Source organism: Salmo trutta, chromosome 34 (genome assembly GCF_901001165.1).
Source record: "Salmo trutta chromosome 34, fSalTru1.1, whole genome shotgun sequence".
NCBI classification, from domain to species: Eukaryota; Metazoa; Chordata; class Actinopteri; order Salmoniformes; family Salmonidae; genus Salmo; species Salmo trutta.
The window spans coordinates 14,620,603-14,634,451 of NC_042990.1; the positions used below are offsets into that span (position 1 = coordinate 14,620,603).

Sequence of the window (13,849 nt, forward strand, 5' to 3'; positions counted from 1 at the left end):
TTACTCAAGTAGTATATTACTGGTTGACTTCCACTTTTACTTGAATCATTTTCTATTAAGGTATTTTTACTTAAGTATGACAATTGAGTACTTTTTCCACCACTGCCAAAATGTAGCTACCTAGCAGGCTCAGCTAAATACGAATCCCCTTAGATAAAGCCATGTCTCATAGTCACGTCACGAGATTTGTAAATGATAGAGGAATATAATAATATGAATTTAATTAAGCTTCCCATTTAGAGTTTATGGCACAACACATAAATGCCTTTATCCAGATGGTGTGACAAAGGCATTTCCTAACAGACCTGCTAATTTTCTTTGTTGTTACTTTTAAGGTTGGAAACAACATGCAGTACCTCCAGCAGGAAGAGGCAAGAACCATTCATCCACCAGCTCAGGGACTAGCTACACTATTCACAGCCCTGTGTGACTTTTTGAAACTTAATGTATTTGAATTGTTTTAAAAATGCACTAATAAAAGGAAATGTATGGTTTAAATGTCTTTAATGATTATTTGTTTGAACTGTTAGGGAATTATCACTAAGCCTTTATGTATTTGTTATGAATACATTTTAAGTACAGTGTCACAGGATAAGGCATTTATGTATGTGTTATAAATGGCCAAAGGTGTCTGACTTTATATTTTGTACAGCATCATATGATATAAGGCATTTATGTATGTGTTATGAATGACCAAATGTGTCTGACTTTATAGTAAGTTCAGCGCCATATGGTATAAGGCATTTATGTATGTGTTATGACCAAATGTGTCTGACTTTATAGTAAGTACAGCGCCATATGATATATGGCATTTATGGATGTTTTATGAATGACCAAAGGTGTCTCACTTCAATCTAAGTATTACAGGATACTGAACAAAAGTGTAAATAAATTGGTTATTAACCCTGTGCTGATTTATGAAGGTTATCTCATGATCACAGGTTACTGTAGGGTGTGAGAGCTATTTAAATGGGTTGATAGACCTGCAAAACTTGCGTTGTTGTGTGGGTGATTGTGTGCTGAGGAACATGTAACTTGGTTTCAGAAGAAAGGCACTTTCAATTTCTTTAGTTTGGGGGCTTTCATCAAGGTAAGTGTTTCTTGGTAAAACGTCGTCCATACACAGCACGTATAAGCCTGGGATATCAACCATTCAAAGTTGGCCTTTGTAGAATTGACAATAGAGTTTTATAGGAGTGACCTTACTGAGTAAAGTATTTGTCATTGTCACTACTTAACACAGTCAGAAATGCATCATTATTGTTAAATCCTGCCCATTTCCACAATTTATCTTCTTAAAATGTAAATTTAGACCTAACCCTAACTAATGAAGGACAAGTTTGATGTGCTGGTCCACCAGACCTTCCGTTCATTTGGGCGGAAGTGTCTGGGAATGAGATTAGGTGTAATGTGACTAACATAACATCCCTTTAGAGCGTATGCCATCCTTCAGTAGAACATGCCACCCTTTATAAAGCATATGTTTATATCATATTCAACATAGTGGGTTATGTCACATTTGACATGAGTGATTGTCACACAGTTATGCCACATTTTTTAAACCTTTATAAAGCATGACATACGATTATAGATGTTTTGTAACACATTTATGTAGTGCTTATGAAGGTATTATGAAAGCTTTATGAAGCCTTTATAAGCTGCACATCATTTAAAGCGGGACACTTTTGGGTTTATACCTGGACATGGTCCAGTTTGTACAACTCAAAGCAGTTCATTGTCTCGTTGTCTAAATAAAACTAATTCTAAATACATCTGTGCTCCCATTTTCCCATGTTTCTTTGAGATCCTTTAAATGGTAGTGTTTTGTGATTCTTAACTCATCTTGTGGTACAAGCACATTTATAGCTGCTTTATAACACCTCAAATTAATAACAAGGTGTCTGTGCACAGTCTATAACGGCATATGGCATGGTTATGAATGACACATCATTCCATTCAATGTAATAATGTGACACAGAGGTTGGTAAATGACATAACACCTTGTTATAACAGCTGGTATGTAGACTCTTATATACTGTAGCATGTAATAACATATTACATTTTTCATGGAGACAGTGTTATAGCAGTTATTATTAACAGTTGACATTAGAGCATATGACAACAGGATGAACAGTCATCTATAACACCAATTGTAACTACTTTTACAACATTTATTCCATTACACATAACTATTTAAAACTATGTCAGGGTATGACTAATGTTATAATGTGTTTTATAAACTGGGTGGTTTGAGCCCTCAATGCTGGTTGGCTGACAGCCGTGGTATATCACACCTCCTCGGGCCTTTTTGCTTAAACATAGCTGTTTTAAATGCTTTATGAATGCATACTTAAGGACACCTACAGTAAAGTGTTACTGAACATTACTTACACTTTATTAAGATTAGCACACACTTTTTTTGTTTATATGATGGCACATTTTTCCATTCAGCAGTGGGATAATATTTACCTCCTCCACTTAAGTCAACTTTCCATTTTGGACTTTGGAAATGTATTTAATTGGGTTGTGACAGTAGACTAGGAAACACGCAAAATTGTCTCCATGAAATATTAATCAATTAAATTATTTTATAAAGCTTTTATTTGGATTTTGTTGTTGAACAATCATGTTCTTGAACAATCATATGCTTTATCCGAAGGGTTATGGACTATTTTATCACCTTCCTGCCTATTTGATTGTACATGTTGGGATTATTTAAATTAATCTGTGACAACACATCATGAATATCTATTCAGGTTTGAGTTGCAAAATGTGTTTTGCAAAAATGAACAAAGAAGGAAATACAGTGTACTACATACCCATGGTGAAAAAAGTAGCTGTCAGTCTCTGAGTCTTCATTCTGAACTCAGTTCATGCAGTTGTTTTCTGAATAGAAAGAAAAATATAAATTAGATTGACAGGTCATATTAAAAAAAGAATGTACAACCAAATCTTTTTTTTTATGTAAATGGCATGTTATAGAAGGGGAAAGATATGTGTTTAGTGATTTCACATTTTTGAGAAAACTTAACCCAAACAGTAAATGACTGTAACGAAGGTCGTCAGGAATGGACCAAGGCGCAGCGGGTTGAGTGCTCATAATTAACTTTTTAATGAAAACACTTATACAAACAAAACAAAACGATGGACGACGAATACAGACTTGAAGGCAAACGACAGCAATTCAAGTGACAACCTCCCACAAATTACAAACACACCCTAATATATAGGACTCTCAATCAAAGGCAACTAGACAACACCTGCCTTCAATTGAGAGTCCACACCCCAATTAACTAAACACAGAAACAGACTAACTAGAATGAACATAGAAATAGACTAACATAGAGCAGTGACCAAAAAACCCCGGAATACATAAATCAACTACCCTCTACATAATACACACACCCCGAACCACATAAACCAAATACCCTCTGCCATGTCCTGACCAGCCTACACTAACAAAATAACCCTCATACTGGTCAGAACGTGACATTACCCCCCCCCCCCCTCACACACAAAAAAAACAAACAACAAATAACCCCCAAAACACTAATAAATCCCCAAACGTACATGGGAGGGAAGGGAGGGTGGCCACCGTCACCGACGGTGGTCCTGCAACACCCCCCCCCCCCCCTAACCCCAATACTCCCTCCTCAGGAGGTGGCTCAGGAGCCGGACGCAGACCCCACTCCACCCCTGGCTCACTCCCCTCATAAACTGTCTCTACAGTGATGTCCCTCTCTGTCAACCCCGGACTGTAGGGTGACTCTAGGAGCTTTGGACTGTAGGGTGACTCTAGGAGCTCTGGACTGTAGGACAACTCTAGGAGCTCTGGACTGTAGGACGACTCTAGGAGCTCTGGACTATAGGATGACTCTAGGAGCTCTGGACTGTAGGGTGACTCTAGGAGGTCTGGACTGTAGGGTGACTCTAGGAGGTCTGGACTGTAGGAAGACTCTAGGAGCTCTGGACTGTAGGAAGACTCTAGGAGCTCTGGACTGTAGGAAGACTCTAGGAGCTCTGGACTGTAGGAAGACTCTAGGAGCTCTGGACTGTAGACAGACTCACTTGGTTCTGGACTGTAGCCAGACTCACTCGGCTCTGAACAGTGGGCCGTCTCACCTGGTTCCGAACTGTGGGCCATCTCACCTGGTTCCGAACCGTGGGCCGTCTATCTCCGGGGCACTGTCGCCGGAAGCTCTGGACGAGGCACTGTTGCCGGAAGTTCTGGACGAGGCCCTGTTGCCGGAAATTCTGGACGAGGCCCTGTTACCAGAAGTTCTGGACGAGGCACTGTTGCCGGAAGTTCTGGACGAGGCACTGTTGCCGGAAGTTCTGGACGAGGCACTGTTGCCGGAAGTTCTAGACGAGGCACTGTTGCCGGAAGTTCTGGACTGTTGCCAGACTCACTCAGCTCTGAACAGTGGGCCGTCTCACCTGGTTCCGAACTGTGGGCCATCTCACCTGGTTCCTAACCGTGGGCCGTCTCTCTCCGGGGCACTGTCGCCGGAAGCTCTGGACGAAGCACTGTTGCCGGAAGTTCTGGACGAGGCACTGTTGCTGGAAGTTCTGGACTGTAGCCAGACTCACTCGGCTCTGAACAGTGGGCCGTCTCACCTGGTTCCGAACCATGGGCCATCTCACCTGGTTCCGAACCGTGGGCCGTCTCTCTCCGGGGCACTGTCGCCGGAAGCTCTGGACGAGGCACTGTTGCCGGAAGGTCTGGTGCGTTGGGCTGGCTTAGGACATGCCAGACTAAGGACACGCACCACATGGCTAGTACGAGGAACATGGACAGGACATTCTGGACTGGGCTGACGCACTGAAGCCTGGTGCATGGTGCTGGTAATGGAGGTACCATTCTGGAGACACGCACCTTAGGGCTAGTGCGTGGAGCGGAAACAGGACGTACTGGACTGGGCTGACGCACTGGAAGCCTGGTGCGTGGAGCTGGTACTGGATATGCCAGACTGGAAACACACACCTTAGGGCTAGTGCGTGGAGCGGGAACAGGACGTACTGGACCGGGCTGACGCACTGGAAGCCTGGTGCGTGGTGCTGGTACTGGATATGCCAGCCTGGAAACACACACCTTAGGGCTAGTGCGTGGAGCGGAAACAGGACGTACTGGACTGGGCTGACGCACTGGAAGCCTGATGCGTGGTGCTGGTACTGGATATGCCAGACTGGAAACACACACCTTAGGGCTAGTGCGTGGAGCGGGAACAGGACGTACTGGACTGGGCTGACGCACTGGAAGCCTGGTGCGTGGAGCTGGTACTGGATATGCCAGCCTGGAAACACACACCTTAGGGCTAGTGCGTGGAGCGGGAACAGGACGTACTGGACTGGGCTGACGCACTGGAAGCCTGGTGCGTGGTGCTGGTACTGGATATGCCAGCCTGGAAACACACACCTTAGGGCTAGTGCGTGGAGCAGGAACAGGACGTACTGGATATGCCAGCTTTGAAACACACACCTTAGGGCTAGTGCGTGGAGCGGGAACAGGATATATTGGACCATGAAGGCGCACTGGCGGTCTCGAGCGCAGTACTGGCTCCACCCTTCCTGGCTGGATGCCCACTTTCCCCTGACAAATGCGGGGCGCAGGTACTGCGCACACCGGCCTGTGAATACTAGGCCTCAACGCGTGCACCTCACTCCAACGCACGGGACCTGACTAATACTAGGCTGCCCCCAATAAGCACGGGGATTTGGCTTGTGGCTCAACCCTGGCCCTGCCAAACTACCCGTGTGCCCCCCCCCAAAAAAATTATTGGGGCTGCCTCTCTGGTTTAATAGCCAGTCGTGTTCCCCTGTAGCGTTCCAGGTCTTCGCTCCATTTTTTCCATGGGCCCTCTTCGGCCATAATCTGTTCCCAAGTCCATTTCTCCCGTTGGTCCAACTCAAATTCCCTTTGCTCCACTAAGTCCACCTGTTGCTCCTTCCTCCGCTGCTTGGTCCGGATTTGGTGGGAGGTTCTGTAACGAAGGTCGTCAGGAATGGACCAAGGCGCAGCGGGTTGAGTGCTCATAATTAACTTTTTAATGAAAACACTTATACAAAACAAAACGATGGACGACGAATACAGACTTGAAGGCAAACAACAGCAATTCAAGTGACAACCTCCCACAAATGACAAACACACCCTAATTAACTAAACACAGAAACAGACTAACTAGAAAGAACATAGAAATAGACTAACATAGAGCAGTGACCAAAAAAAAACAGAATACATAAATCAACTACCCTCTACATAATACACACACCCCAAACCACATAAACCAAATACCCTCTGCCACGTCCTGACCAGCCTACACTAACAAAATAACCCTCATACTGGTCAGAACGTGACAATGACTTCCTCATCCTTGTTGTGTAATATGGGGACCCCAAAAAACATAAACAAAGGCTCCAAAAACAACCAAATTCATCCTTTTAATTAAACTGCAAATCTCTCAGTATAGTGATGCAGGTCTTTAGATGTTGTACTGTACATATGAAATGGTGTTATTCCAAACTTTATCTGCAACGTTATATGACATTTTATTGCGACTGGAGCAATACTTCTCCGTCCATTCTACAGGTAACTGCCAAAATAAAGGAAACACATGAGTAAATGAGAGAGAAAGTATATTGAAAGCATGGTTTGCTTCTACACAGGAATTTCCAGACACTGGTAGAATCTATGCCAAGCGCATTTAAGCTTTGCTGGCAGCTCGAGGTGGCCCACGCCCTTTTAAGACACTTTGTTATGGTGTTTTCTTTATTTTGGAAGTTATCTGTTGCAGCAGGCTACACAGAGAATGGAACAGCTGGATAGGGGAAATGGCACACGTTGCGCAAAAGGGAATATGACATTGCAGATAAAGTTCGGAATGACAAAATTTCAAGTGTACAACATCTAAAGACCTGCATCACTATACTGAGAGCTGTCTCTAAAAGGACATATTTAGGTGTTTTTGGAGCCATTGTTCATGTTTTTTCAGGTCCCCCATACTGCACAACGAGGATAAGGAAGTGATTTACTGTTTGGGGTAAGTTTCTCAAAAACGTTAAATCACCAAAAAATTTAGTTTTAATTGTAAATGTTTTTACTTATCCTTTAACCACTACTAATGTGACAGACTGCATTCAACTAAATGTGCAACTTGGTAAGGAAACATTTGCACTTGAACTAAATGCTCAATTAAATCCGTATAGCAGAAGTTCCGCTAATAGCGCGATTGAAATTTAAAGGTGACTTTCAATTTAGAGTATGCAGAGTATACCATTAATGCATCCTGCAAACATGGGAACATTGTCTTTAAATTCCAATCGTGCTACAGCTCAGAACTTCAGCGATAATACCTTTGTTGCACTATTGCTTAGAGCCTGTAAGTAAGCATTTCACTGTAAGATCTACACCTGTTGTATTCGGCGCACGTGACAAATAAACTTTGATTTTATTTGAATAGAATCTAGACTTAAATATGGTATGACATATCAAGGGGTGTGAATGCAATCAAGACATCTCAGTTAAAACATCCAAGTTTCCGATACTTCTTTGTAGAGTAGCTTTTGTAGAATAAAATGTGAAAACTTTGCTAGGGTGTGAACAATTTCACAACACCGACTATAACTGCTGTAAACATGAACAGTGCCTTTGGAAAGTATTCAGACCTTATACTAAAATGTATTAAATTGTGTTTTTCCCCCACATCAATCTATACACAATATCCCATAATGACAAAGCAAAAACAGATTTTTTTTGTTGTTGCTGATTTATGATTTACTTTGTTGAAGCACCTTTGGCAGTGATTACAGCATTGAGTCTTCTTGGGTATGATGCTACAAGTGTCACGAGTGCTGTCTTCAAATTCCCTGTCATAAATCAGCCAAGGCGCAGCGTGCCGGTAGTTCCACATATTTATTTAGTGAACCCGAACAAAACAAGAAACAGGTGAAACAGAAACAAACATGACGTTCTGGGGCTGCAATAAAAACAAGATCCCACGAAAACACAGGGAAAAACAGGCTGCCTAAGTATGGCTTCCAATCAGAGACAACGATAGACAGCTGCCTCTGATTGGAAACCATACCCGGCCAAAACATAGAAACAAAAACATAGAATGCCCACCCACCTATCACACCCTGGCCTAGCTAAACAGAGAAAGCACAGCTCTCCTAGGTCAGAGCGTGACAACAAGATTGGCACACCTGTATTTAGGGAGTTTCTCCTATTCTTCTCTGCAGATCCTCTCAAGCTCTGTCAGCTTGGAAGAGGAGTGTTGCCGCACAGCTATTTTCAGGTCTTTCCAGAGATGTTCTATCGGGTTCAATTTAGGGCTCTAGCTGAGCCACTCAAGGACATTCAGAGACTTTTACCGAAGCCACTGCTGCGTTGTGTTGGCTGTGTGCTTAGGGTTGTTGTCCTGTTGGAAGGTGAACCATGGCCCCTGTCTGAGGTCCTGAGCGCTCTGGAGCAAGTTTTCATCAAGGTTCTCTCTGTATTTTGCTCTGTTCATCTTTGCCTCGATCCTAACTAGTCTCCCAGTCCCTGTCGCTGAAAAACATCCCCACAGCAGGATGCTGCCACCACCGTGCTTCACCGTAGGGATGGTGCCAGGTTTCCTCTAGACGTGCCATTTGGCATTCAGGCCAAAGAGTTCAATATTGGTTTCATCAGACCAGAGAATCTTGTTTCTCATGGTCTGAGAGTCTTTAGGTGCCTTTTGGCAAACTCCAAGCGGGATGTCATGTGCCTTTTACTGAGGAGTCGCTCTGTCTGGCAACTCTACCATAAAGGCCTTATTGGTGGAGTGCTGCAGAGATTGTTGTCCTTCTGGAAGGTTCTCCCATCTCCACATAGGAACTCTAGAGCTCTGTCAGAGTGACCATCGGGTTCTTGGTCACCTCCCTGACCAAGGCCCTTCTCCCCCAATTGCTCTAGGAAGAGTCTTGGTGGTTCCAAATATCTTCCATTTAAGAATGATGGAGGCCACTGTGTTCTTGGGGACCTTCAATACTGCAGACATTTTTTAGTACCCTTCCCCAGATCTGTGCCTCGACACAACCCTGTCTCGGATCTCTACGGACAACTCCTTCGACCTCATAGATGTGTGTTTCTTTCTAAATCATGTCCAATCAATTGAATTTACCACAAGTGGACTCCAATGAAGTTGTAGAAACATCTTAAGGATGATCAATAGAAACAGGATGCACCTGAGCTCAATGCACCTGAGCTCAATCTCATAGCAAAGGGGCTGAATACTTATGTAAATAGGGTATTTCCGTTTTAAATAAAAATAAATAAAACAATCTAAAAACCTGTTTTCGCTGTGTCATTATGGGGTGTTGTTTGTAGATTGTGTTTGTAGAAAAAATACATATTTAATCAATTTTAGAATAAGGCTGTAAATTAAAAAAATGTGTAAGAAGTCAAGGGGTCTGAATATTTTCCGAGGGCACTTCACATCCTGGTGAAATTTCACAGTAAAATCGACATTTATGTAAAAAAATGTGTATGAGAAATCAGCCTAATTTTGCATCACTTCAATCGTGTTACTTCTTAAAAGAGCTAAAGTAATTTTATGTTTTCAATTGGTCTGCAAGTGCCCAGAAATTCACTCTGAATTCTATACTTATTTTGTGACAGTAATAGGTGTAGTTCATCAAAAGTGGAGGGTTTTAAAAAAATAACACAATACATAAAATAATATAGTAAAATCCACATTAGCGTTGTATTTTTGCAAGGTGAAATTATAATTTGATATGCTTTAAAAAAACATGTAAGTAAACTGTTACCGCCAAGTTCCATTTATATACTGTAAAAAAAAATATTACTTACCTACAACAAACACCACTGCCAGCCTCCTTATTCCTTTAATTTCACCAAATATCAATTGAGGAAGAAATTTGCCTATGACAAAAACAATCACAATATGCCTCTATGCTAAAAGCTCATTATCTGTCTAGTTCTTTTCTAAATGTTTTGTTGGAAATGTAACTTTTCATAATGCATACGGGCGTGCCAATGTATCTGTAGTTACGAGTTAAATAACTTCAGAGCTGATCTGATTCCAAAGTTCTTGTCTTGCCTGTAACTGAAATATTTTGTGAAGCACAACAGTTAATATGAAATAAGGGAGGAACAAAAGATGGGCAGGTAAATCTATGTGGGAGGTCTTTAGGTTAATACCATCTTTGTTTTTTCCTTTGATCCTAACTTGGTAATGAAAACTGGTTAGGTGTTCTAATTGTGTCATGCCTTGCAGGTGATGTACAAATATTTTGGGAGGGACAATATGAAAAAAGGGTGGGACAAAATATTGACAGGTGAATCTGTGTGTGAATATAATACCATTTTTGGTTTTCAGCCAATTGACATTTGCAATTTTTTTTCAAGATTTAATATAGCCATAAAATAGCTTCACTGCACTTAAAGGACAAATCCACTCAAAAACTATATTTTGGTATTTGTTTCATTAGTCCACACTTGATACAGTCCCAAAATGTTTCGTATGTCTGTGATCAATTTTTCAAGATAAACAACTTTCAAAATACAGAAATATAGCCGGTAGGATGCGCTTTGCATCATATGATGCATTTTGCATCATACCGCCTGTATTTTCTGCCTGAGTGAACGACAAGAGCTCAGATACACATGAAAACATGAAATGAACCCGGGAATCGATATAACATGCATTGCTCAGAGATGACCAAACATTATGTAACAATCAAAATGGATGAATCTTTCCTTTCATTTACCTAACTTTTGAGCCATGTGGAGTGAACTTGTAAATGTACTGTATGTTGTATTTCTATATTTCAATATTATTATTATAATAATTATAATGTTATAAGTAAAAGATTGTTTGCTCTGTGGCCTGAAGTGAGCGCCAAGTCTGTTTCACAGTCTTTTATCCCACTCACACACCTATCTCAAGAATGACTCAAGGAAGATTTTTCAGATCCTTAAATCACTTGACATTATATGACGGAAAGTGACCACCATCTTGTGAGAGATATATTCTTAAATCAAAAGAACAGGGCCTGTATTTATAAAGAGTGCTGGTATAGGTTTACCGTTGCCCTTGCTTTTAAAAGTTATACTTTTAACTTTTGCCTTTTTGATCTGAGAAGCTTCCAACTCCCTGAGACAATCCAGACGCTCCTCCAGACTCGTATCTACAGAATCCTAACAGAGGCTGGAGAACAGCCAGAAACACCGCCCCCAACACCACCCTCCATTTCTTCCCTCCCAAGAACTGCATCCAGGTAGACTGAGCTACACCCAAACCGTTCACAGACCCAGAGGCTCTATGCAGAGACTGGATACTGGGCCACTCCTGCCCTCCATGGCAGCCCCAAACCTGCAATAGGAGCTACACCCAGGCAGGTTGACCTATGCATAGGCTGTTTGCCGACCCAGAAACTCCCCTGAGAGAATGGAGCATTGTCAGCCACTCCGACCACCTGCAGCTGTCCACTCTTGCAGCAGGAGCCTGATCCAAGCAGAAGAAGCTATACCGGGCCCCTCACCAATCCAACAAATGCTCAGTCTAATCTTCTTTCATATATTTGGCCAGGGACATCGGCAAAGAGTCAGCATACGCAACCCCAGCAAATACTGATCACAAACAGTGTACAAAAAACTGCAGATGACCCTATGCCCTCTGCTAAAATACCAATCTCCCCATTTGGCTATTTTCATTGTTGATCAAATGTATGATTTGCCGTGCTTGACAGAGACTTTGCAACAACCAAATGATTACATGCTACTAAACCAGGCCACAGCCCTTGGCTTTCAGCACATTGCTCAGCCTCGCAACACTGGCCACCGAGAAGTTGGGATAGCAATGATCTGTTGCTGTCACGGCTGTTCGAAGGATCGGACCAAAATGCAGCGTGTTCGTAGTTCCACATATTTATTGAACTTGAAACTGAATGCAATACACATAAATACTTGAAAACACAAAAACAACAAACGTGACGCAGAGAGGAAACCACACTACTCAAAAGATAATAACTCACAAAACAGGAAGAGAAAAACCCCTACTTAAATATGACCTCTAATCAGAGGCAATGAGGATCAGCTGTCTCCAATTAGAGATCAACCCAAACAATCCCAACATATAAATACAAAAACTAGAACTTAAACATAGAAATAGAAAACATAGAACAACCCAAAACACTCCCTGTCACGCCCTGCCCTACTCTACTATAGAAAATGACATCTTACTAGGGTCAGGATGTGACAGTTGCTCAGAATTGAAAGTAAAGGGAATTCCAATAGAGAACCCAGCCTCATTTCAATGTTTTGTTTATAAATGGATTATTACTACTGAAAATGCAGTACCCATTGTGGTCTATTGCCCTCCTAAACCGAATGCCTGATTTAAGTGACGATGGAGTAATTTAGTTTACGAAAGTTTAATCAGGAAGGCTGGTCTGAATGGTGTTTAACTTCATCCAGTAAGCATAACAATTCATTTCATTTCCTATTCTACAGGATTAGTGGGAATGAATACAAACATGCTGTGTAAGGGCTATTTGACCAAGAAGGAGAGTGATGGAGTTCTGCGTCAGATGACCTGGCCTCCACAATCACCTGACCTCAACCCAATTAAAATGGTTGAGTTGGACCGCAGAGTGAATGAAAAGCAGTCAACAAGTGCTCAGCATATGTGGGAACTCCTTCAAGACTTTTGGAAAAGCAATCTAGGTGAAGCTGGTTGAGAGAATGCCAAGAATTTGCAAAGCTGTCATCAAGGCAAAGGGTGGATACTTACATGATTCAATATGTGTTATTTCATAGTTTTGATGTCTTCACTATTAATCTACAGTGTAGAAAATAGAGAGAAACCCTTGAATGAGTAGGTGTGTCCAAAGTTTTGACTGGTACTGTATATTCCTTCAATAAAAAAACAAGTACCATTGAAGATTCATTTATTGAAACTGTAATATCAACTGGTTACGTCCTGGAACAAAAAGGTAGTAACCTCAGCAGTGTGGTGTTTGCTGGTAGAAGCTTATGGCTGTGCAATGGCAAAGCCTTGTTTTGCTAGTTTAGCAGACAAGACACTCATATTTTTATAGTAAAAACATGATGTAATATAATGGAACAGAAAAAATATAAGAGAATATTGTGAAGTGATTCGCATCTCTCTTAAACAGTTATTCTCAGAGTGATCATTTGAAACAAGATCAATTTGGCAAGTTGAAAGACATTTTTCAGGGTTACAAACCAAAATCTCCTTTCGAAATACATATCTTAGATTTAGTTTATTATGCCTGTTCCTTGGAATTTTCTAAATGGATTAAATTGTCCTAAATGGACAATACTACAGTGAACACTCAAGGGGATGAATAATGGCCACGAATTTTGTTTTGTGAGTAGGCAAAGGCTTAATGATTCTGATGAAAATACGCTCTTTGACTTTATCAAACAAATGTTTTTGCATATTTTCAGTGTGGATCCTGTCTATCTTTAGAGGGGTAATAATCTAGGCTAACTTTAAATGCTACTCGCAGATCGCAAAGTATGGTCGTCACTAATAGTTGCCTCAGCCATAAAGTTTCCACAATTTTGCTTCTTAAAATCTGATTAGAAACCTAACCCTTAAGCCTAACTTTAACTACACTGTTAACGTTATGCCAAACCTTTTAAATTCATGACTTTGTACGATATTTCCAAATTTCACTTACTGCCTGTGGTAACTAGTGACAACCGCAAAGTGGCCTTAGTGGAAAATGACGCAATCATTCCAAAACTGCAGCTCATTGTTGAAACACATATTTCCCTACTTCAGTCAACCATCCCTTTTAGAATTTGTGATTAAACTGTCATCATTTGGCAAGGAATTTT

The 13,849-nt window shown here is 41.5% G+C and overlaps 1 long non-coding RNA gene across 1 annotated transcript; it reads left to right on the forward strand.

Moving 5' to 3' along the window:
- The first annotated feature begins 6,896 nt into the window (after nt 1-6,896).
- LOC115173671 (uncharacterized) lies at nt 6,897-12,929 on the forward strand. The gene is made up of 2 exons (XR_003871647.1): nt 6,897-7,037; nt 12,494-12,929. It is a non-coding gene; the product is annotated as an uncharacterized LOC115173671 (long non-coding RNA).
- The last annotated feature ends 920 nt before the right edge of the window (nt 12,930-13,849 follow it).